Below are 25,320 nucleotides of genomic sequence, written 5' to 3'. Positions count from 1 at the left end.
GGCAAAACCCAATAAATCTTCTATTTGAGGACAAAGTCAGCTGGGAAGGCTGCTCATTTAGAGCCGCCAAAGGAACTGTATCCCAAAGTTCAGCTATCCAGGTACTCAGAGGCTGCTGTAGCTATAGTCCAAGGGTTCCAAGCTAGCGCTTAACCTGGTGGCTGACTGTGGTGTCATCCACATGGTACTGGTTTTTCAAGCATGCGAATGCAAGAGTTATGGATTCATGGAGGCTTCCACCCAGATTTCAGAAGAGGATCTGAAAGGCCAAACAAAAATGTGCGATAGGATCATGGTCTCTGCCAAGAGTTCATGAAAGGATAATACATGAAGCAGTGCGAGTAGAGCTAAAGGTGGAGACCCCAGGAAGTTGAAAATGCCAGGGATATGGAACATCTGCTGAGAAAAGCCATAGGCAGTGGCAAACCCAAAAGAGTGGGCCTATGGACTGCAACCAGCTAAATCACAGAGGCAAACTGCTTAACCTCTTTGGAGCTAACATCTTACCCTAACCTGCCCTGGGTACTGGACATAAAACTACAGGACTTAATGTTTTCCCTGCTAACTTTCAGACTTGCTTGGGTCTGGTTTCTCTCTGTTCCTTTTTTCCTCTCTTTTGGAAAAGGAGAATTTGCCCTGTGCCCTTGTATGTTGGAAATATTTCACTTTATTCTTATTTTTACAGAGGCTCACAGCAATGCTAGAGCTGTTAAGACTTTGCTAACTCTTAAAGATGGACTAAATGTATTTTGAATAAAGAGATATATGTAAGTCTTTTGGAATGAAATGTTATAGTTTAGATACAAAATGTCCCCCAAAAGTCTCATGTTCAGAGGAGGGTACTCGTCAAAATAGGTGGGTCCCTGGGGGCATTTCTTGGAAGGGTTTATTCTTGTCCCTGACTCCTCCCTTCTCTCTCTATCTCTGGAATGATGTGAATAGCCTTCCTCCACCAGGCCCTTCCACTATACCATTTCTTCCTGGGAGCTGGCTGACCATGGACTGGACACACTGAAACTGTGAATCAAAATAAACTCCTCTTCTGTTAAGTTGAAAGTGTCAGGTATTTTGTTCCAGTTATGGAGAAGTGACTAATATAAATATTTTGTTTATTTAATAATTTTGTAGTCTAGGAATATCTGTGTTATTTCCAAATTTTTGTTCATAAATAGTGCTATGATAAATATCCTTATATACAAATTACTATACACAGCTCTGTTTATAGTTTCATGTGGATTTTAATCAAAGGATATGTATTATTAAATTGCCATCCAGAGGGTCTAATTATCACTATCAGTGCATTTGAGTGATTGAGTATTAAAATTTTTCAAAATCTTCATCAATATGAAAACTCAAATAGAATATCAAGGTTTCATTTAAGGTTTTTAAATTATGTTTAATATCTAATGTTTTTCTTAGCATTTTTTTCAGCAATTTCAACTTTTCTCATGCTTATTTGTTGATTGAATGAATGTCTTACTAATTTTATGCACACATACTCTGAACCAAAAGTTAAATGAAAGTCAGTACAAGCAGCTCAATAATTCCCCAGTGTATACCATTCTGGCCAACTAAAATTTCCCCATCCATTTATACTTCCAAAAGATATCACTCATCACCAACCCCTAACTCGACATATGTGGTCCTTGTTCCCTCTGCATTACCCTAATGTGTTTAATTAAACATCACTTTTAGCTTTGTTGCTTTCTCAGAGTTTCTGTCTTTAAATTCAGTCCAGAAAGATACTTGGAAAGCCTGTGTGTGTGTGAATACATGTGTATATGTGTGCATGTATCCATGTATGATATGGGGGATTCTGTCTACTTGGTAAAACAGAACAAATACATTAAATAAGTGACTTTTAAAAGATCTTGTTAGTTCCTCCGCCTGCCTCGCAAGTGCAAGGACCTGAGTTCGATCCCCAGCATAAAAAAAAAAAAAAAAGATCTTGTTAGCAAAATACAATGGTGATAATGCTTTATATCTTTCTTTTTTATTTAGAGTGATTAAGATCAAACCCAGAAGCTCTTGAGCATTCTACCACTGAATCCCAATACTTTTCCACTGTTTTGTTTAGGACAAGCTTCCATCATAAGGATATAAGGTGATTGGATTTATAGATATAAAAAATCTTGAAAGGATGCCACCTCAGTTTTTTAGTGTTTTGTATTTACATTTCTCTTTGCATTCGAGGTTTTGTAGTGGGAAAATAAAGATGGTGTTTCCAGGGGTCCTTCCAGAATTTATACTCAAATTCCAGGATTTGTGCTTATGTAAGATGTTTTTGATTTTGATTTTGGTTTGGGGTATGTGGAGGACCTTCTTTTCTTCTTTTCTCCTTCTTTCCTTCTTTCTTTTTATCACTCTCAAATACTTCTTCCTTTTTTCTTTCTTTTTGTATTTGGTGACTGAAGCATGAGTCAAAGTTTTTCAGAGTAGCATAGGAAAAATCAGTTCAAACAGTGGCACCCACATATACAAAAGAATAGAAGGATAGTGACTGCTGAGTTTGGGAACTATGGCTGAAACATAATGTATAAGGCAGCAGATTCCTGAACAGAGGTGAGTAGGAACTGTTTTCAAGTCTTACATGTACTTCATGATTATTTGATCAAACTAACTAGGCCCACATCTTGAAAGTTTTCCAGTTTGAGCATTCCTTCTTCAGCCTTTGGTGTAAGAGCACAGTTCTATTAGGTGTCAATAGCGCCCTCCTTCACACACTGCCCAGTGGTTACAAATGCTGCCTCTAGCAATTGCATGTCATGCTCACCCAGAGTTCCATCTCTAATCCCCATAACCTTCACTTGTGTTGCTCCAACTTTCTCCTGCTTCAATCTTTTTAACTTATGATTTAATTTTGGTCTATCTCATAAGTGTCCCACTTAATCCATTTTCCTATATTAACCTGCTGCTTCATTCTTTGTAGCACCTGTATAATGTTCTACTATATGGATATTTCATTATCCATTTACTGTTCTCTATGGAATGGGCTTCTTCTAAAGGAAGAGTATATACTTTTGGCCTATCCTCAGGACCAGCTCATAAGTTATTCACCAACCAGGGCTGTTAGGTGAAATCATTACCCTGGAATCAAAGCACTCCAAACTCAGGTTATGAACCAGGGCAGAGGAAAGCTTCAAAATAATTTCAGTCTTTCTCTGGCCTCCATTCCTACTGGCATTGCCAAATCTTCACTACATTGGCTTCCATTTGTCCATCTCCCAGATTTATGGTCTCAATTATCCTATGTAGTTCTTTCCCAGAAACCCAATTCTCATGGTGCCATTTCTTACCTTCATATACCCTACCCTATAAGCCTCCTTTTAACCCTGGGACACAGAGTAAATCCAGGCATTCAAAACCTCCCACAACCCAGATGCAGTTTTATTGTCTATTATATATACTGCAAACCAGAATGCCAGTTACTTGTTATTGGTCTAATACTCCAGGCACTTTTATGTCTCAATGCCTTAGGTCAAGCTGTTCTGCTACCTGAAGGATTGCACTTAACATCTTAGCTCTACCTGTAAAAATCTTACTCATGAGTAAGACCTAGCACAGAGTGTATTTTTAAAGAAAATTTCCCAGAATTTATTGCTTCTTTCTACTGGAATTTAATGCACACATGCGCATTTTGGTATCAAATTTTCAGAACTTATGAAGTAATAATGTGCTCTGGGGTGTGTGTGTGTGTGTGTGTGCGCATGCACGCATGCACTTAAGTCTCACCCTAAATCGCAGAATAATCTTGAGATCCAATCTCCAGAAAATCTGCTCTATAGAAGGAAAGCTGTCTTATATTGAGCACTGTTTAATTTCATTGATTAGCAAACTCACTTCATAAAGGGATAGGGGAATACAAAAATTAATAAGGAAGTCTCACTTTTAATTCAGAAACCAGAGAGGTGCATGCAGCCTCAGAATTGTGATCAAAGTCTCGAACATGCTCAAGGTCTAAGACAGCACACAGAGAAAAGTGTCTATTGTCTGGAGAGGAGAAAGAGCTCTGGTAAAGGAGGAGTCTCCCGCATGGACAGTACACGGTTACACTCCAAGATAGACTGGCAAGGGCTACTGACATGAGAGGAAATAGGGTGCAAATACAGATAGCAGAAAAAGTGTGTCTTTATTATAAAGAATGAAAATTTCAAAAGCAAGGATGAAGAAAAAAAGGAGAAAAGCTCTGAGAGAGTTTCCTTGGGGGCACAGGAAGCTGAGGAGCCTCAGAGCAGAGAGGGCTCTGACAAATCAATAGACAAGCTGAGTTCTGGGGAAACCAGGGCAGGATGGATTTTGAGACTCAGAATCCCAGAGGAGAATTTGAAAGCTGGAAATAAAAGACTGATACATGCATGCCGGTCTTTATAGAAGCACAATAGCTAAATTTTGGAAGTGGTCTATAGTCCATCAACAGATAAATAGATAAAGAAAATGCGATATATAACACTCAGCCATAAAGAAGGGTAAATTTGAGTTAGTTGTAGAAAAATGGATGGAGCTTGAGACCATAATACTAAGTGAAACAAATCAGACACAGCAGGTTAAATATTGCATTGTTTCTCTCATATGAGAAACACAAAATCTAAATAACTTAAAGAGCAAAATAAAAGAAAGATGGTAGGAAACAGGGAGGTAGACTCTGTGGAGATGGGAATGGAATCTGGGGAAGGAGGGAGAAGGGGGAGTGAAATGCTGAGCTGTGATATGTATATGACCATTCCTGAGAGGAATAAAATTATTATGTATTACAGACATATATTAATAAAGGACTGGAGATGAGAGGTGGGAGCTCAGCCGAGACTGGGTGGTGAGGCCTTGCAGGGGCTTTTATATTTCCCCCTTTCAGACCTTCTTTGGCTGTCCTGAACAGCAAGTCTGTGCAAAGCCCTAGCTGGCTCTTTGGGATACTGAGATCCCTAGATCTTTTCTGCTGTTGTTGCTTAGATTTGGGGAGGCCAGGTAATTAGTAAATGTTAGTCAAACAGCAAGTATTGTGATTATGGGGACCACCTTTTCTTCCTCTTCATCATAGAAAAATATAAAGCCTCTGGTATATGCAGAAGGCAAGAAGAAATGGGATTCAGAACAGCAGAATATGTATTGCCCAGCTACATTCGGGAAAACAAACTCCCCATTATAACTTTGTTCTCTAGGACGGCAATTAGGTTATAAGATGACATATTTAATTCTTCAATTGGTTATTTTGTTATATGCTGAAGAATAAATGAGCTGAAGCTGTAGCTTGTTGTGCTTAAGCAAATGTCAAGGAACACATTTGTGGGGCTTTTAGAAAGCAGTGTAGCATAATGGTTATTATCTTGGGCTTTGGAGCCAGGCTGTCTGGGTTTGTATCTTTTCTTTTAATAATTGCATGACCCTGGGTGAGTCACAGACTTTTCATGCTTCATTTTATTGGTCTCTAAAACGATGATGCCAACAGTATCTTGCTTAAGGGGTTGTTGTAAAGAGACGTTGATAAACAGCATTAGATAAATATTACTCATTTTTTTAAAAGAACAATCAGATTCTTTGTTGAATTCCATGGAAGCACTAGCTCTCAGTGCCCAAGAGCCAAAGAGATGCTGCTGGTTCTGCTGGGGAGAAGGGAAAGAACTGCTTCAATGGGCACAACTCTGCTGCCCCCAGTTTCACATCTTTGTTAGGAATTCTCTGCCCGGATCTGGAAAGAAGCGTGCAGTATTAAATGAAGAAAACCGAAGCAGTTCAACGAGATGGAAATGAAGTCCAGAAGGGAAAGGTCTTGTCCGAGGTCAAATCTGACTTCCCAGCAGAGCGTGTTGTATCCCAGAGGCCCCTGCCTCCAGTTCACGCTGCTTCTGCTCCAGCTTTCCATCAGTTTAGACCTCCTTGCAGAAAGCCCGCAGCTGCTGCAGCATCCCGGAATCTGCATGTCACTGTCTCACTGTCACATAACACACCCCACCCTGAACCCGTAGATCCAAAAAGGGCTTTTCATCACGAAACTATAGAGAAGTAAAGGAATATCTTGAAGGTTCCCCTAACTGTGTGTATAACCTACAATATATAATACACATATTCCTAATGTGTGATTATTTTCTTCTCCTACAGGCCTAACGATACTCTCATTTCTCCTGATAAAACCTTCTCGAATCCCCTGATTCTCCAGGCAGTTGGCTATGCCCTCCCACAGCCTGCCACAGTGCCTCTTCCCAGCATCATGTTTTAAATGACTATTTTGTGTGTGTGATGAGTAGAATATGGTCCTACTTTCAAGGTGATCACCTGTGGCCCCAGCGCCAAGCCCAGTGACCGGTGCGTAGTAGGTGCTCGGCAAATGATGGATGTGAACACAAGTTTCAAACCGTAAGTTGTGTACACACGTGGTGAATGATTAACGTTGCTGCTCTTATATAGGGAGGCAGCACCAGAAAGAACAGCCCCTGTCCCAAATGAACTAACTACCGAGTTGGCTAAGAACTTCTGCAAAGCTTTGCTCCTCACTGACCAAAAAGTGTGGGTCTGATGTGCCACACAGGGATTATTACTACCTGTCACACAAAATGCCTGTGGCGTGTGAGGAGAGGTGCAGGGGAAATGGAAGGACTGACAGAGGGCAGCGGTGTCTGCAAGAAGACCCCTCTCTGCTCTCTCTCCCTCACCTGAAGCTGAGGCTTCTTTCTCAGGTACAAGGCCTTTTGCAAACCCAAAGAACCTTCTTCCTGTAAGCACGCTCCACAGCTGTCTGATTAGGGGAGACCTTTTAATGAAGGCATTGCTAAAAGAAGCCCCAGCTCCAGAGGGGGCCCATACTAATTAGGATGGTGTCAGTCAGAACACCCACACAGACAGCTCCATGTCCTCCCTCCTGGGCTAGGGCACCAGGAGCTGCCAGTTGTTGCTGCTTCTTCTGCCCTCCCCTCCCCACCTCCCCACCTCCCCACCTTAGAAACCTGCTTGTTAAAATGTGCTTCCTACACAGCCAGCACTGTGCGTGTGTACCAGCCACCTCCCAGCCAGGACCTGGGGAGGTGGCACCTCTAAACCATCAGGGACACTCCCATCACTGCTTATCTCCAAAGGAAGACAGAGATGCCACAGTACTCACCCGCCCAGCCTCCCAGCCCCTCGGTTCGAGCAGTGAATGTTCTGGCTCCCTCCGTTCTCTTTCTGTCCGTCGGGTTATGGCTGTATATTGATCAGCACTACATCATCTGTATCAGTGTCCTCCAGAGAATATTTATGTATACATACATATACAACATGCATATGGTGAATACATATATATTCCTTGAAATGAAGTATATATATATATATATATATTATATGACTTATTTATAATCATATATTGGCCGACTATGGAGACTTGTCCAAAATTTGTAGGCCAGACTAGCAGGCTGTAGACTCTGGCAGGTGTTGGCACTGTAGAGGCTTGAGATTCCCTTCCCTGGAAAAGTTGGGTTTCTTGCTCCTAAAGACTTTCAGTTGATTCGATGTGGCCTGCCACATTATAGGGGGACCACTTCTTTTACTTAAGATCAGCTGGTTTCCCTACCAAATACTTCCATGGCCACCCTGAGGTTAATGCAGTTTGATTAAATAACAATATGATGGCCCATCCAAGTTAGCATGTAAAACTACCACATCATCCTTTTCTTCATTTGAACCTCCCAGTATTTCTTTCAGCTAAACAGGAAAGTTGGCATTATCTCTAATCTATGGACTCAGAAATGAAGGCCCTTTAGGTTGTGTCTTGTTTCCTTTCACACAGATAGTAAAACTCATTGTTGAATGCTACAATTAAATTGCCGTGTTTGACAGTCTGAGATTCTTAACATTACATCATATTGGCTTTCTCACTCACAAGTCATGCATGGGTTCCATAATTCTATATTTAGTCCTTTCCCTGTGCCAGGCACTGACTTGAACAGGGCAAGCATGAGATGCTGACATTATGGAGCTGACCCTACACACACACACACAAACACACACACACACACACACACACACACTAAGCTGGCAGTACTTAAAAGACTTCTGGGAAATGACCAACAACCTCTGGAAGAAGCAGGGAAGCATAGGATTGAGAAAGCAACTCAGGAAATGCAGCAATTGGTTTCTGTATTTTTTATTTTTTGAAAGAAAAGTAGAGACCAGCTAAGTAAACTCCGACTCAGGGTGCTTTAGAAGAGCCTGGCATCTGTGCCTGTGGTGGAGAGAGACAGGGTCAAGAGTCACAAAAAAGTATCTTGCGTTTCTGTCTGGTTGTGTTTTTGACAGGTTAAAGGTTGCTGGGAGCTGGGTGGTAACCTACATGAGGTAGGCTGAAGTTTTGGCCAGAAAAGACTAGTGGCATCAGGGTTAGTCACCCAAGCAGGCCTCCTGCTCCTGGACTCCATGTGCTACATGGAAGAATGAATCAAAGGTTACCACTCTGATTAATGAGGACAAAAACCAATCAAGTATTTATATCTTAATCCCATATCTGGCATCTCTTCTCTTCTACCACCATCAAATAAAAAAATGGACTCCTCTAAATAATAATAGTTGAATAGAATTTCACAACTCCAATATACTTCCAAGTGTACTATCCAACTTAATCCCTGAGGAGAAAAAAAGGAATATAAACCCAGTGATTCCCACTTCATGGAAGAAACTGGGGTCCAGAGAGGCTAAATGTCTTGACCAATGTCTTTTGGCCAATAGTGTTAAAGGCATTAGACTCTTCAGTGTTTTCACTTGGCTTTTTCTGCTCAGTCAATAAAATCAAACATCAGCTTCGTTTACGAGGAAAGGAGGGGAGGGGAAAGGGAGAGGGGAAGAGGAGACTGAATTATAAAATTCTCTGGCCACGAAGCACATCTGGCAGGGATTTTAATTTGAAAAACTAAATAAGAAAAATACTGCTGGGTCTATGTGTCATCGATCTCCAGATACTAAGGAAATGGCACTAGATAGGGATTGTACAAAGTTAAATAGATAATATAAAAATTGGCTGAGTTATTTGGGCACATTAACATTTCTTTGTCGCCATAATTACATAGAATAATCAGGAAAACTATAATCCAAAACAGGATCAAGATGTTTGAATAAGATTATGTCAGACCAGAGAAACCTCCCCAAATTAGCTGGATTTTCCTAGAGGGAACAAGGAAACTTCAGCCTCATCATAGATGTGCTGGCTATAGCCTGCCTGGTAGAAAACTGATGGATGTGAGCCATCGCTTAAAGCAGGGAGATTAGGGTGAATTGTAGAACACACAGCAGTGCTTAGGTACCCAGAGGGCACCGGAGAAAGATTAAGATTTGCAGCCAGAAATTATAGGTCCACATTCTGCCTTGCTCCATCAGTTTCTGATTGGCTTGGAGGTCAGCATGTACAGATCAGACAGATTTGTCTTTGTCTCTCAGGAGTTGTGCACCAGCTGTGTCACCTTAGGCACCTGCCTCATCTCACCTTTAGAAGGATAGAGCGAGATGACGCATATTAAATGCCTCCCACATATGTGCTCCTACTGCGAGTTGATTCTCTCCACCCTCTTTCTTTCTGATCTCTACCCATCTACTTTCATATTTTTCATGCTAACAAGGAAAATGGAAATGATTTTCTCTTGGAGGTATGCTAAAGGAGAAGCGTTTTTTAAAAGTAGAACAAAGCCCTATTCTTGAACCTACTTGCATTGACTTGCCTGAGATTGTTTGTGGCTGTGTATGGGTTTTAATCAATCTTGAGATAAATTAGATTCAACAAGACACTTGGTTAGCAAGTACAAATACTAGTGTCAGTGGCCAAGTGTAAAGAATTGCATTTCCAGAAGAGGCTTTTACCAGGCCTGTCGCTGTCATCTAATAAATGTGCTCACAGTTACCATTTAGAGCACTGCCCCTCACTGTGACTTACTTAGCTCAGGCCTCAAAGGTTCTCCTAGGGCTTGGCCTCTCTTTTGCCTCACTCAGTGCTGCCTGTGCTTTGGGTAGGACAGAAGTTACAGTGACGTGCTGGACTTCAGAGAGACACTGAGTATCAGAGAGCAGCTCATCGATGTTCTCCTCGCACACCACTCTTCATTGCCTGCAGGCCTAGAATTGCTGGCCCACACTCTATCCCAAAACCCTGCTCAAGAGGTAGAAGTAGTCCCCAAGTAGACATAGCGCCCACATCTGTGAACTTATATTTGCAGGGAACTGGGATCACCCCTTCAGCCTTCCTGCCCCACTGTCCATTACCCCATCTCCAAAGACTCAAAGCCTTCTCCCCAAAAAGGAGAGGAATTCAGCATTGATTCTCACTTCATCACCTGCCAGTTTTAACATTTGTTCCTCTCTACTAAAAAGACAGATTGTTACCACTGAATTGAATATAGCTGTTTTCTTGCTAGTACTAGATAAAGAACATTAAATTACAATTTGTATTTAGTGCACATTCACTGAAGCCTATCAAGTGTCAGGCCCTGCTCTCATTTCTGTGGGAACATAAAATTAATCAGAGATAGACACTGCTTCCAAGTAGCTCGTGGTCTGGTGGGATCATAAAACAATGAAGATGCCAGGAAGGGTATGGGTATCCAGAACCTGAGGGAGATGCATGGCTTCTTTTTAACCCTCCTTAGCTGCAGCATTCATTCTGTATGCAAAATTATCTTACCCAAGTGCTTGGAGCTGAAATCTGATAGAATTTTCATTCCTCCATGTAAAAATGTCCTATAGTTATGCTAGCCAACATGGCAGCCTTGAATACAGTAACTCAGTAACTACCAAAGACTTTCAATGTGGCTGGTGCAAATGAGAAATGGAATTTGAATTTTATTTCATTGAATCAGTTGTGATTGTAGCTAGAAGTGACTATATTGGATGGTATAGATCTGCAGGTAAGGAAAGTGGACACCCTTTATGCCCATGTCATTGTTGGGGGCACCTAGACGTGGCAGTGGGGAAGAACTCTCCTACTGCTCCTCTTCTCCCAGGACATCTGCCACCACCTGATTCTCCTTGGCTATGTATTGGGCGGCCTAGGCATGCAGGGGTGGAGCCCCTGAAGTGTCACTAATGCCAGGTCAGTCAGTCTCTCTAACACTATACGTGGTTACCACCAACACTCCCTTCTCCTTGAGTGATCAAATTAATAGAATCTGGCAAGGTGCAGCTTTGGAAAGGTGCCAACCCAGAGACAGAGAGTAGTTGTCCCCTGAAGCTAGGGACATGGGTATCAAGGTGCCAGCCTGAAGAAACTATGAACTGGAGGCGATGAAATCTGTGACTGGTGCTAGCCCTGGCATGAGTTCCTTCTGTGACTCAGGGCAGGCAGGCTGCTCCTCTCGCTCTGGACATCAGTTTTCTTCTCTATAAACTGGGATCTTAATTCTTCAACCAGCTCAAACTTTCTGCAAATACTTATTTCCAAAGACCAACTATTTGCTAGTAAAGAACAGAGAGTCTAGAGATTTCTTTTCCAATATGAAGTACAGGGTACAACCAATTTAGCAGTAATACAAAAATGGGAAGAGTTGAAAGTACATGGTGTTATTGGCAGCAAGAAAATGCTACCAGTGAACTTAGCAGCAGTAAGAAGCAAAGGCTGAGAAGATTAGAGAAGAGGGAAACTGACAAGGATCGATATGAAAAGAGAGTGGAGAACAAAAGGCAGGAGCCACAAAGGGTCAGATGAATAACCAGGGATTATCAGCACTGAAGGGTGAAGCAGCTGCAATCAGACCTCTGTGAGCGGGAGAGAGAATGATTCGATCAGGGTGGGGAAAAACAGCACACTGTGTCCTTGATGCAGAAATCCTGACTTCTTTGTTCAAAGGGAAAATGCTTGTGGGAGGAGCTTCACTTTTCTCAGTTCCTTCAGGAACTATTTATTGAACCCTGCAGAAACTCAGCTCTCAAAACTGGCCAAATATGAGGATCACATGTACAGCTTAAAACACAAAACCATGTTAGGCCCCTTCCCAGATCTCTAATTGGTCTGGGGCTGGCTCTGAGCTGGTGGTTAGTAAAGCTCCACAGGTGACTCTAATTTGCAGGCACAGATGAGAACCTCTGGTTTCCAGCATGCCAAGGCATTTGCTAACCAGGACATACAATGCTGAATGACACAGACGTAGCCCATGTCCTCCTATGGACAGAGATGTTCCAAGGTAACAGAGATCCAGGGAGGTACTGGGGCACGAACCATACCTGTACAGTAGATGAAGGAAGCTGTTTACTGCCCAGGTCACACTTGAAAGTCATTAGTCCAGGATTCAACCCCATTAGGGCAAGTCGCAGCACCCAGGGCTCCTTCCCATACAGCACTATCATATGGAGGAGAGAGGCCTTCCAATGTCCCTTCTCTTTAGTTTTTAGATACCTGAAAAGTTCAACGGACTCTGCCACACCTACAGTTATCAGACCCATAAATGCCAGAGGCTACAAAGAATGGCTGGAAGCTGGGGCCCCTGAGTTACATGTACTGCAGATTACAGTAAGAAGGCACCTTAGTTGAGGTTCTCGAATAGGGGAAACTCCACAAATGTACAGACACCTGCTGTTTACCAGGCACTGTACTAGGTTCCAAAGACACAAAGATGAAAGAGAATCACTCCCAATCCTCATGGGTTCTGTAGACTGGTAGGAGGAAATAGATGCAGTAGAATTTGATCATGGATGTTCTAGAGCAGGGGTTGGCAAGCTTTCTGTAAAGAGCTAAGTTGGAAATATTCTCAGGTTTCCTAACCATCGAGTTTCTGCCACAACTACTTATTCCCATCATTGTAATATAGAAACTGCCCTAGGCAATCCACAAATGAAGCGGTGCAGCTGTGTTCCAGTAAAATGCACATTATAGGCACTGAAATTTGGCTTTCCTATGACACTTATGTGTCATGAAATATTCTTCATTTGATTTTTTCAATAATTTTAAGATATAGAAGTCTCATTCTTACTATGCAGGGTGTACCAAAGACAAATAAACAAAGAAACAACAACAAAACAGTAGGCGAGCTAGACTTGGACTGTGGGCTGTGTTTTGTCACCTCTGTTCTCAAGGTACAAGAACAGGGAGCATGTGGGAAGAAATGGCCACCTCCATCACAGTTGGAATGGCACTTTAATTTCTCCCAATTTGCCTGGTGCCCTTCAGCTAGTAGTTATCTTCCTACTTGGAACATAACCTACAGATTCTAGTGAATTTTGTAGCTATTCTTTAAAAAGAAGAAATAAAATCAGATCTAAAAAATGTTTCTCCATCATTTTTAACAATCATGAGATGCTTTCTCCACATTGGGATGCAGCACTCCCTCGTACAGAGACGAGGGAAAATGACCCCTGCCCTGGGAGAAGTGAGCAAAGATGACGATGGGAAGTAAGTTAGTGACCGTTCTCTATGTACCAGAGACTGTATTAAGTATTTTATTTTAGTTTTATCATTTAATCTTTGCAGTTAGCCTGTATTTTAGTATCACTATCTTCCTTTGCCAGATGATAAAAACTGTCAGAGACATAAATATTCTCAGTCACAAAATGAATACAAGGTAGAGTGGGGGTTTGATCTCAAGCCATCAGGTTTGGAGGTACAATTCTCCTTATCGTTTCTCCTTTTCTTATAAAATGGTTATAGCTCACGAACAAGGAGGTTTGCAAACGAGATTGAAATGGCATAACATTTTCTAAAAAACATTGTGAATTGTGAAATAGGCAAGCGGCCTGGAAAACTTTCAATTAAAATACATCTGGAAAATATCACCTATCAATCTTACTTCTTTACCTGCCTTATCAAAATTTCATGTAATTAAAAAAAGTCAGGAGTTTGTCAGAAGAGCTATAGCTTTTAGAAAACTGGTATTCATGAGGACTTTTAAGATTATTAGTCTGAAAGGTTTATATATTGAAGATAATCCCTCTGGGACAGATTAGGAATCAGAACCTTTATTTAAAAGAGTTCCATTCTAGTAATAGCATTCACATATTACTTCATTAAAACTCTCCCTAAGCTTTTTACATAGGGAAGGGTTAGGTAAATTATTTCTGACTTTGAAGTCAGTTTCAGTTTCTCAATTGTCAGGACCAGCCTGCATCCTATGTTTCTTTCCCCTAAAAGCAGAGCCACTTTAAACCCACTAAGAACCTCAGGGAAGTGAAATAAGCCTTAGACAGCACAGCCCTGCCCCAGACTGGAGCTCCATTCAGCACTTCTTGATGTTGTGCTTAAGATTCATGTGGGGAATATTTGCCGTGTAACTCCCCCATACCCATCTTGAGTCTTCTGGCAACAATGCTACTCTTCTCTAAGGATCCAGCCATTCTTCTTCTTCTTTTCCTTGGACCTTCATGTTTATGGGTGAAACACGTGTCCCACGCATGAGCCAACAGTGAGTGCATGAATCCCCTCCATGTTGGCAGACATTTGCTCTAAGACACCCTATTTTCCTGGAAGTGCTAGAAGGAAAACATATTCCTTCACCTGATTTACAGCCCTATGACTACTTTATGGGAGCAGTCTCCCTAAGAATGCATTGAAATAGGGAAGGGGAACAGAAAACTTTTTTTTAAATGTCATGACATTTATGAGCCTTGGGTCAAATCACACTTATTACCTCTATTTGATGACCCAATACATTCTAGGTTTTGCTTAAATTTTAATTTCTTTTTCTGATGCTTAAAACAATAGACTCTTAACTGAAACTTCTTAACTTTAATTTCCCACCTCAAATTCAGTTCCAGGAACTTGCCTTTATCCCTGGCTCAAGCCTCTGCCCTTATCCCTAGAGTCCTGAGCCTTCTGTGCACGGGACCTGCCTTCCAGTTCTCACTCATCTCTAACCTGGACAGTGGACATTGACTAGTACCTGCTCCAGACTAAATTGTGGAAAAGGCTGCCTCTTTTCTCTTGCGTTCTATATCATTACGTAAAAAACACATATTAACTATGGAACCCTTATTAATACATGGCTGGCTGGGGAAAAGTACTGCGTAGAAGTTTAGCTCCAGGTAACTGAAGGATCTTTACTAAAGATAGATGAAATCTTTCATTCTTGCTTTCTTAGACCTGTTGAAAGTCAATATGAAGATTTGGAAAGGATCTGGAAGCTGGGGATTGCTCTGCCTGGGAACAGGAGAGATTAAGAGGCCTCAGAGAAGTGCTCCAGGAGGCAGAAGACTGCATGCAAGAGACTGCACGAGGAAAGGTGCACAGTTCGAGTACGAAGCAGGGCTGCAGGAAGCGCTGTCTCATGGGAAGACTGCAGGCGAAAGCAGGTGCCTGTGCTGAGGAACGTCAGTCTTCTCCTCTGCCTCCTTGGTGAGTTCTGCGGAATTCCCTCCTGCTCATTATTCGGAATGAAGTTAATTTGAGCAGAGCTTGAAGGAAGCGTAGAGGAGGAAAGAGGTGAACGGAGAAACCAAGTTTACAGGTACCGGGCGTTTTGATGAAAAAACTGTGGTGTAGATGCTGTTGGGCAGAAAAATAGAGTCTTTTACATTAATTTTATTTATATCTTTCCTGAAAGAAAAAATCTTTATGTGAAGTCTGGTGCCCCCAAGCCCCATAAATGTACATCTGCTACTGGGGCCTAGAAATTTCTGAAAGGGAATTGGTCTGTGTTCTTGTACCTATTTTTACTTACTACTACACACTGGAAATTTTTCATTGTCATTAAATATACTTTTTCCATAGCATTTTCAATTGCTCCACATTATCCATTATATAGCTGCACAAACATTTGTGCATGAACCAATATCTCCTGCTTGGCATTAATATTTTGTGTAATTTAGAAAAGAAAACACATTGAGATGTTACAGATATGTTCTTGCACATTTTCTTGGAATTTTCCTTAAGATAAGTTCCAGAAAGTAGAATCTATGGGTCATAAATATTAGGATTTTACATTATTGTATATTCAGGCTTCCTTTCATTTTGTATTTGTATGATATATGTATGCATATACATATCATATATCACTACATAGTATGTGTGTATATTATATAATGTATTTTATATAAATACATTAGGTCAATACATTTGTTCATGGGAAAGCCTTGTAGCCAGACTGCTAGCCCCTTGTGTTCTTTACAGGTCTCACTTAATTAGAAGGAATTTCCAGATTAAAGTCCCTATCTCCATAAGGAGACTCAGAGATGAAATAATATTGGAGCTCTGAAATCTTGGTACAAATTCCACAAAAGGCCTGTGTCTCTCCCTTTTCCTCCAACCTTCCCAACATAAAAGCTCCATTGTGTCTACTTTGCATGCAGAAGAACATAAACTCCTTGAAACACACCCAGTGTCCCAAAGTTAATAAAGAAATGTTAGAAGTAGAAAATCATCATTTATAAACCCAGATATAATCATTGATTCAGGCAGTGATCATCAAAGAAAGCTAAAATGCTTAGGTAAAAAGTTTTGGAGAATAGGATATTCTTACAGTGCCAAACTATCACCACACCCATGAATAATTCAAGTGGGAAATAATACCATTACAATAAAAGACCTGATGTACAACACACTCACCAAATGACCAAACTGTGAGTCGCTAATGATGGAGTAGTTGAGCATTAGTGCCTCTCTATGTCCTACAGTGCCAAATTCACAAAATTTCTGGTGATATCTTCTTGTGTCAAAGAGTTCAATCTGAATATAATTGATCCCTTTATACTTAACTTCCATTTTATAGAACATATGATGGGCAGAAGAAGTTAATTGACACTATAAATAATCAGAAAAATCCTAGATGTAGGATATTCTAAAGGACAATGTTATGGTTTAGACCCAAAGTGTTCCCCCAGAGTCTCATGTATTCAGTGGTGGAGATTTTGGAAGATGATTGAATCAAGAGGCTGTTATGATAGTTTGTGGCTAAATGTGCTGCTAGAAGGTGGGGCCTGGTTGAAAGAGGTGTGCCAGTGGAATCACCCTAACCAGCTCCACATTTCTCTCTCTGATTTCTGGGTGCCATAGATAGAGCTGCTTTCCTCTACCATGCATATCCACCATGCTGTTTCAGCCTATCATGGACTGAGTCCTCCAAACCCACAAGCCAAGTTAAACCTCTCCTCCTGTAAATTGTGGATGTTGGGTATTTTGTCCTATCTACAGGAAAGCTGACTAATACAGACACAGCCTTAACTCTTCAAAAAGTCAATCTCTTCTTTTAAATGTCAGAAAACTCCTTTAAAGTCCAAGCTACAAGAAGTGTAAGAAATATGACATAATAACTAAGCTCAGCCACAAATCCGGAAGGGAGCGAAAGAAAGAAAATAAATATGTCTGTAAAAGACATTCTTGAGGCAGTTAGTAACTTCATATTAGATAATATTATGAAATATGGACTTGACTGTTTATGTGTAAGGTGTGTCACAAGCTTTCTTTTTCCACAGTGTATCTAGTCACTGCATGCACTGTGTACAGGGGCCTCTGGACAGACAGCCCTACACAGTAGTGGTCTTTCATGCTTGCTTTCATTTACCGTGCTGACTTAAATGTCCTCCCCCACTTCATTGGTTTATTTTTTTCTGACTTATAAGAAATAGTCTCAGTGCATTGAATTTAAAAAAACTTTCTTCTTCTATGATATAAATTTTTAAGGCCCAAATTTCCCTTCTAACTTCTGTTTTAGCTGCATCTAAAGAGGGGTGACATATTTTTCTTCAGTTGATGCCAAATATTTTCTAAGTTCAATATTGATGTCTCCTTTGATCCATTAATTATTTATATAGGTTCTTTTATTTTTAAATATGTGTGGGCTTTTAATTATTTTCAGTAATTAATTTCTAACTTATGTGCTGTGGTCAGGGAACATGGTTTGATTTTATGTGTGCCCAAACACGGTCTGTGGAGAAGTAGTGGTCAATCTTTGTAAATGTTTTATGTGTGCTTGAAAAAAATGGGTGTTCTACAGTTTGGAGCACTCTAAATATGTATCTGCATTAGCCCTGGGGTGATAATTGTGTTATGCAAATAGTAATAGCCTTACTAAGCTTTTGCCTGCTGAATTTATCAAATCTGAGGAAGGACTATTAAAATCTCCCACCATGGCTGTAGTTTTGACACTTTCTTCTTATAATTTGGATTACATTTCCTTATGTATTTTCTTTTAGGTACATGGGAGGTACAGGGTCCAGGTTGTCAAAAACAAAGCGTGAGAAACTGTCACAGTTGAAAGGATCCCTAGGAGATTTGAAAATTAAATGTAATGAGACTTTTAGCTTGCAATCTTAGGACAGAAAAGGAACATTAAGTAAATTCTAAGAAAATTTGAAAAATGTATAGATTTCAGTTAATAATAATATTGATCCATTATTTGTGATGAATGCATTGGGAAGCAGTGCAGAGTGTACAGGAAGCCTCTATATTTTTATGTTAGCTTTTCTGTCACCAGAACAAAATATCTGACACCCACAATTTAAAGGTGGAGAGCCAGATTAAGCTTGTTTTAGGAGGATTCACTCCATGGTCAACACACTCCAAAGCAGAAACCTCATGGCAGAATGGCATGGTGGAGCAAGCTGCTTAGTGCATGGTGGCCATGGAGCAGAGCTGAGGAACATGCCAGAGAAATGAGTATGGACAGATCATATACAATACTCAAGGCCATGCTTCCATGAAACACCCATTCACCTATGATTGTGTTCTACTTACTAATCTACTAGGCATTTCTTAATTCGAAATCGACATTTCAGTATAAACGGTCATAATCCACTCCTTTTCAACTTCACATCCAAACACATCTCCTTAAACTATACTTAATCTCCAAATAAAGGCAATTACAAGTTCATAATGCTGCCTAACATGATACAACTGTCCCACGCACAATTGGAAACACAATAATCCCTTCCCCAAAGTCTCAAAAGATCCAGCATTTTTCAAAAGTCCAAATCTATGTCTTTTCTGAGACTCAAAGCAAACTCTTAGCTGTGAACCTCCGCAAAAAGTCAAAACAAGTTACATAATCCCAAGGTGCAGCAAAACAAGATAAACATTCCCATTCCAAAAGGAAGGAATCGGGTGATAGAAAAGAATAGGACCAAAGAAGACCAAAATAAAACAAAACAAAAAATAACAGGGCAAACAAATCATGTAACTCCTTTTCTAGCATCAGTAGCACATGGTGTTAAAATTTGAGTTCCAAAGGGCATGGGTGGTCCCACCCCTATTGCCTTGCCAATTGTATCCTGATCATGAGGCCTCTCTTAGGCTGGCTCTACTCATGGCCTGCAGTTTTCCTCCACTGATGTTTCACATTCCTGGCATTTCTGACTTCTTGGAGTCTTCATTTCAGCTCCATTCCCACAGCTTTACGTATTGCCCTCTCAGGGGGGCCCTGGATGGCTTCCCAGGCTTTCCTTTTGAAATCTATGTTTGAAATTTTCCTGACCCCCCAACTCTTGCATTCCACATGCCAATTAAACCAGAATCACATGAATGACACCAAGGTCTGCTGTCAGCACAAACAGTAGCCAGGGCCCCTTGGACCATGACTACAGTGGCTTCTGAATGCCTGGATAGCTGAGCACAGTGAAATGAATCCCAGGGAACCAATTCCCTAGGAGGCCCTTCTTCATTAGGAGTCCAAGAAATTCTCTTCTCAAATGAAAAGTGATAGTTTTACACCTTCGAGCCTGCACTGGGAAGATTCCTGCAGATTCCTGAGATGCTCTCAAGGTCACCTTTCTTCTTATTCCTTTACAAAATACTTGGTTTCTTTTTAATGGTGCTTATCTCTCAAAACAACCATATCACCTTTGATCTGAACTTCACATATGGTTCTTTTTAGGCTAAAATTTAAGTTTTTCCTATTTTCCTACTCTGCCTTTTGCCCCTTATTCTCACTATATATCAAGCTAAAAGCAGCCGCAGTATCCATATCTACTCTGAATGTTAGGTTGTCTTGAAATTTCCTCTGCCAGTTTTTTCTACTACCCTTAATCTCAGTCTACTGCAGTCTCAGAACACAAAATGTGGACAAATTTTCAGCCAGTGTATAACACACATGGCCTCTAGTTCAACTACCAATAGAGTGCTTGTTCCCAACTGAAACCTCCTGAGCCTGGCCTTTACTATCTGCATTCCTGTCAATATCCTGGTCTTCACAGCTTCAATCAAAGTCACCTATAAAGTTCTATTTATAGTACTCCAGGGCTTCTCTAGCCCACTTTTTGAAAATATTCGGAATTCCACCTGTAAACCACATGGTCAGGTAGAGGAATAGCAGTGACCCCTCTTCTCTGATATCAATTTTTGGTGTTTATGAACTTTTTTGTTGCTGCACTAAAATACCAGACTCCCACAATTTAAAGGAGGGGATGTTTAAATTGGCTCATGTTTTAAGGGAATCCAGTCCACAGATGGCTGTCTCCAAGGCAGAAACATAGTGAACAGCATGGTGAAGCAAGCCATTTAGTAAACGGTGGCTAGGAAGCACAGCAGGGGAACAATGCCAGACAGGAAGGAGTGAGGAACCATATATAGTGCCCAAAGCCACACTTCTAAGACTCACCCAGACACTTCCAGGATCTTGCTCTACTAATCAGCTAGATATGTCTAAACTCAATGAAGTTCACATGTCAGGATTAATGCTCACAATTATCTTAGCAACTTTTCTATAAATCCAAAACTTCTCTAAAGTTTATATGTGGAACTTCTATATAATATATGTAAATTTATATATAAAATATGTAAATATATTATATGTAAAATTTGGACAGAGTTAATGATACTTCCCAGGATAAAATACTCACCCAGAATTCACAATATTTTCACAAAGCCCTACAGAAGTTGATCGCAAAATGTAAAATTACAATAACACAAGGAAATTAATTTCCCTAAGCAATAGAAAGAGACTATAGACTTAAGCAACAACAGATTAAGGACTCCCAAACACTTGAGACAATAAATTTTCTTTTACTTTATAAAACTATTTTTAGATTATTAAAACTGTAAAGCAGAAATTAAAACAAAGAAAAACAATTATAAATATTATCTGCATTCTACATTTTGTCTACTCATGGAAACAGTTATGAGACTAAGAAGATAACAGAGATTTTCTTCTCCTTTTAGCAAATACATAGTCACAACCCACAGGATTTTAACTGTGTGTGGTATAGAAAGCCCAGTACCTTACTTTAATAGCAGGTGTTCATTATCAGAGATATACAGTCTTAAATACCAACTTTGGAATTGGATATTATAAGACTTATCAAATAGCAAAATTCTGAGTAGCCTTAACGAAAACTGCAAGAGAGCACCAGTACTGAATGATCAAACATGACCTTCAGAAACAGAAATCATAGAAGACAAAGGATTTCGACTACTTTCAGAACTTTTGCTGTGTTTTTTTTTTAATTAAGGCAAAGGTAGAATGTACTTTCTAAAGACAAAATTGGTACTGAGTTATTTAATAAAGATTTTGCACAAAACCACTAAAATTTGCAGTTTGAGTAAAGAATTTTTCAGATCAAAACTTACCATGTGAAAGGGTAAATTATACTACTTTGCTCTGTCTATACTGAAAACTAATTTCATGGTGTCTGAGGCCTGAAAGTGTCTGCTCACTAACCGAAAGTGACACCTGATATCATATAAACCATGAATTTACTCCTTTGAGCTTCTTGTCTGCAGCAGCACAAGTCAAATCAGGAAAGGACAAAATGAAGTAGACCTTTTCTTAACAAAGGGACAATAAAGCAGAGAAGGAAGCATCCTTTGATGCAAAAAAATTCTCTCAGGTATACTCTGCATATTCAATTGTGATTTATGCAGTTATGACTCAATTAGATGATATTAACTGCCCCAAGTCAAAAGGGATTTTATTTTCCCTCTTTTTTCTAATGTATAACTCACCCACTTGGGAGACAGTTAGTCATCGTCATTGCAAAAGGGCAGAGAAATATGTTACGGTCTGATTAAATTCAAATGCTGAAGACATATCTCTTAGCCAGAAGAGCATCTTGTGTTCCTATTAGAATTTTGTTACAGAGAATATTATCACATTTATCACCCTCCACCGGTTTTCTTAGGTAAGTAGTAGAGACTGTTTTCATTTTCTTGCAAAAATTAAAGAATGAGAAAGAGGTTGTCCAGGCAAATGAAACAGAATGTTAAAGGAACAGGAACAGTCTCCTGACTCTGTCTAGACTCTAAGAAACTTTCTTCTAGAAGTATCTAGGGCTGAATAAGATGATTATATTACATATAAGAGCCAGTCTGAGCTCCTTACTTTTCCACTCCTCCCACAGCAAATCTTTCAGCAAGCCCAGGCCACAGAACTTCCAAAATACTCATCAATTCCACACTACAATCATCTCTGCTACTATCACGGACTCCAAGCTTGCAATCATCTTATCCTGGACGGTGACAAAGGCCTTCTATGTGTTACCCTTGCCTCCCTACTGTCCTTCAATCCACTCTTGTCCCAAAAGCCAGAGTATATTTAACAACAACTACAAATGGGAAAGGCAGCCAATCTCCTGCTCCGCTTCAAACCTTTAATTGTTTGCTATCGCTCTTTGAATAAAATTAAATCTCCATACCAATGTACTGGGTTACCTTCTTCCCAGTCAACATCTCTGATCTCAATTCCTATCACATTCCTTCACAGCTCTCCAATCATACTACCCGTGTCTCTGTCTCACAGCCAAGCCCATTACCTCAGCCAGAAAAGTTCTGACTCGGGATCTCACAATGTCTGCCTATCCTTGTCACTGATTTCTCAGTTTAAATGCCACTTCTTCCAAGAAGAAATGCCTAAACTCATAATCTAAATTGCTGTTGGCCATTGGTTTTCTCACCACCCTGCTTTATTTTACCCCTAGTACTTGTTACTACCCAGTTTTTAAAATTCAGGTTTTCTGCCTATTTCCCTCCTGTCCATCATTAGAATCCTAGGAAAAACCAGTGAAAGACTCAGTTGTTCTGTTTAGTGATATATTCCTAATATCCGTATAAAGCTCAATCCATAACTGGGCATAACTTTTTATCTGAAAATGGTAAGGAATAAAAAATTAGATGGATACTATTGTTTTAGGGAAAGGGTCAAATAAAAGTTGATTGGATATGCAGAATGGCTACTATGTTTTAATAAGACTACAATGAATTAGAATTATTTCAGAAAGTCCTACTTCAATAAAGTGGCATCAATTGAGAGCATTTTATTTTACTTTGACTCAGTTCAAAGATATTGACAAAAGGCCCATTTGAGAAACATGACTGGATGCTACCCAAATATATGTTCTCTCTTCCTTAGTGTAAGATTACAGCTGGCAACTAGGTGCCTACCAAGTGACTACGGTACATTTTCCAACCCCACTCAGTCCCCTCAAGCTTATTGTTCATTGTGGCCATATGAGTGAGCTCTAGTTAACAAAAAGTTAAGGGAAATGATGTGTGTCACTTCCAGGCCAGTCTCATAAAACTCTCCTGTGTAGTACTCCTTCGTTCTCTTTTCCATGTCTGACTGGCAAGAATGGAAGTGGTGCCCAGGACCAACTGGGAACCCCTGGATTAAAGATAGCATCAGCTTGAGCATAAGAATAACTTACAGAGAAAAAGCCATGGTGCGGAAGTTCTTACCTACTGGTACCATTCCCTAGGTAAGAAATAATTTTCTATGGCATTTGAGCCATTACGCATTTTAAGGTCTACCTAGTACTGCAGTTAGCCTAATAAGTAACACTACCTAAGGTCCAAGTAAATTGAATTTATCTCAAGAGAAGATATGGCCCATTGATAATTTGTTTGATTCTTGGGAAGCTTAAATGGAATCTTTGAATACTAGATTTAGGCAGTTAGAAAAGAGGGAAGGATTTCCAGGCATGGGGAAGAAGGAGAAATTAGAGGTAAATAATTCATAGTTTCATGTTAAGTGATTTCAAACTGGCCATACTCCTGCACGAACAATAAAGGGGCCTCCATTCCTAGAAGGAAAAAAGTGTATAGTAAGAACTTCTCCTACTGAAATAATAATCTTCATCTCTTATCTTTTTTGGGGGGGTACCGGGGATCAAACTCAGGTCCTTGTGCTTGTGAGGCAGGCAGTGGAAACACTGAGCTAAATCCCCACCCCCAACAATATCTCTTTAAAAAGGGTGAGTTCAGGCTGAAGTTATAAAAGATAAAAATGTTATCAAGAGCTTCTTTCTTGGATTTTTCTCTTACTTTCTAAACAGTGCAACTTTCATCCCTTGACTATTTTCTCAAAAGTATCCTTTTTTAGCAATCAAAACATCTAGCTTCTAGTCTGGATAATCCATCATTTCCTTTAATCTAGCTACTTCCCCTTGCTGGATCTAAGTACTTTTTCCTAGAAGGAGGTGCGATCATGATGGCTGGATTTTAGGTTGAACATTGTTTTCTGTTCTTATACCAGGTCGGACAGCATGGATTAACCCTCACCCAGATGATTCAATGCCCTGGGTGTTGCTGTCCTAGAGAAACACATCTTCTCGAACATACCAAAAGGTCTTCGGAGTGCTGTTGCACCCTAGGATTAAGAGTGAGAAAAACTTATCTCTTGGTTTGCCTCTGGAAAAAAAAAAAATAGAGCCCCAGCTGTATCAAAGACATTAATGTTGGGTGAAGGGGTAGAGTCACAGTCAGGGTTATGGAGGCCTTCTGCCAGCCCACGAGTGCTGATCTTCTGCTACCTCATGCCAACTGAAACCCACCTTCCATTCCTGCCTACATGATCTCTCTTTGGAGATATTAGTGCAGTTTTCGCCTTCTTTACTCCAAGATTCTCCCAATGTGCAAATTCTGTGCAGCGGTGGCAGGCCTACGGTCCACATAATTCTCACAAGTTAATCTCTTCTGTGTCCCACGACAGCAACATGAGGCCACCCTTACTAAGGTTAATGTGACCCCGTCAAGAGCTCTTGGGGTGAAGTCTTATTTTTTTCTCTGAAGACATTCAGAGGTACTATAGGGATGTGTGTCAGTGGGGAACAGGGGATGGATTTGCTCACTGGTAGGGCAGCTCTGCTGAGATAGTCTCTCTTGTCTGAAAGTCTAGAGTGCTTTGATTTGTTTCCTCATGCAGGGGTCACTCCTGGGCACCACACTCCGGAAGACACCATGACCGGAGGAGGCACAGCAGGGTGAAAGGACTCAGCCAGTGTGACTCACGGCTGCCATGGAGTACATGCTTAGGCTGTTCTGGGGAAATGGGGCAGAGTTTGGTTTGGGTGGCCACGGTGGAGAAATAGATGAAAGACAGGTGAGCAAAAACCACATAGGGACTGATTTCCCTCCAGGGGAAGAGCAGGCTCTCCTAGGGAGAGATGATCTTCCTGTTTCCAAAGTCACTCCCTCAGACCTGAGGGACCCCTCAGAGTCATGAAGCAAATGGAGGTCACAGGCCCACGTTG

The 25,320-nt window shown here is 40.5% G+C and overlaps 1 long non-coding RNA gene across 1 annotated transcript in view; it reads left to right on the top strand.

The window, feature by feature from the left end:
• The first annotated feature begins 2,000 nt into the window (after positions 1 to 2,000).
• The window catches only part of LOC110349400 (uncharacterized), a 42,535-nt gene continuing 19,215 nt past the window's right edge, over positions 2,001 to 25,320 (top strand). Inside the window, exons 1-3 of the long non-coding RNA XR_002395338.2 lie at positions 2,001 to 2,104; positions 6,094 to 6,348; positions 15,009 to 15,262. This is a non-coding gene — a long non-coding RNA (uncharacterized LOC110349400). The remainder of the gene's footprint in view (positions 2,105 to 6,093; positions 6,349 to 15,008; positions 15,263 to 25,320) is intronic.

This window comes from Heterocephalus glaber, unplaced genomic scaffold, assembly GCF_053883595.1.
Source record: "Heterocephalus glaber isolate CG9 unplaced genomic scaffold, H.glaber_assembly_v1.0 deba00001504, whole genome shotgun sequence".
NCBI classification, from domain to species: domain Eukaryota; kingdom Metazoa; phylum Chordata; class Mammalia; order Rodentia; family Bathyergidae; genus Heterocephalus; species Heterocephalus glaber.
The sequence above is the reverse complement of the archived record's forward strand: the minus strand, read 5'-3'. Positions and strand labels throughout refer to the sequence as shown.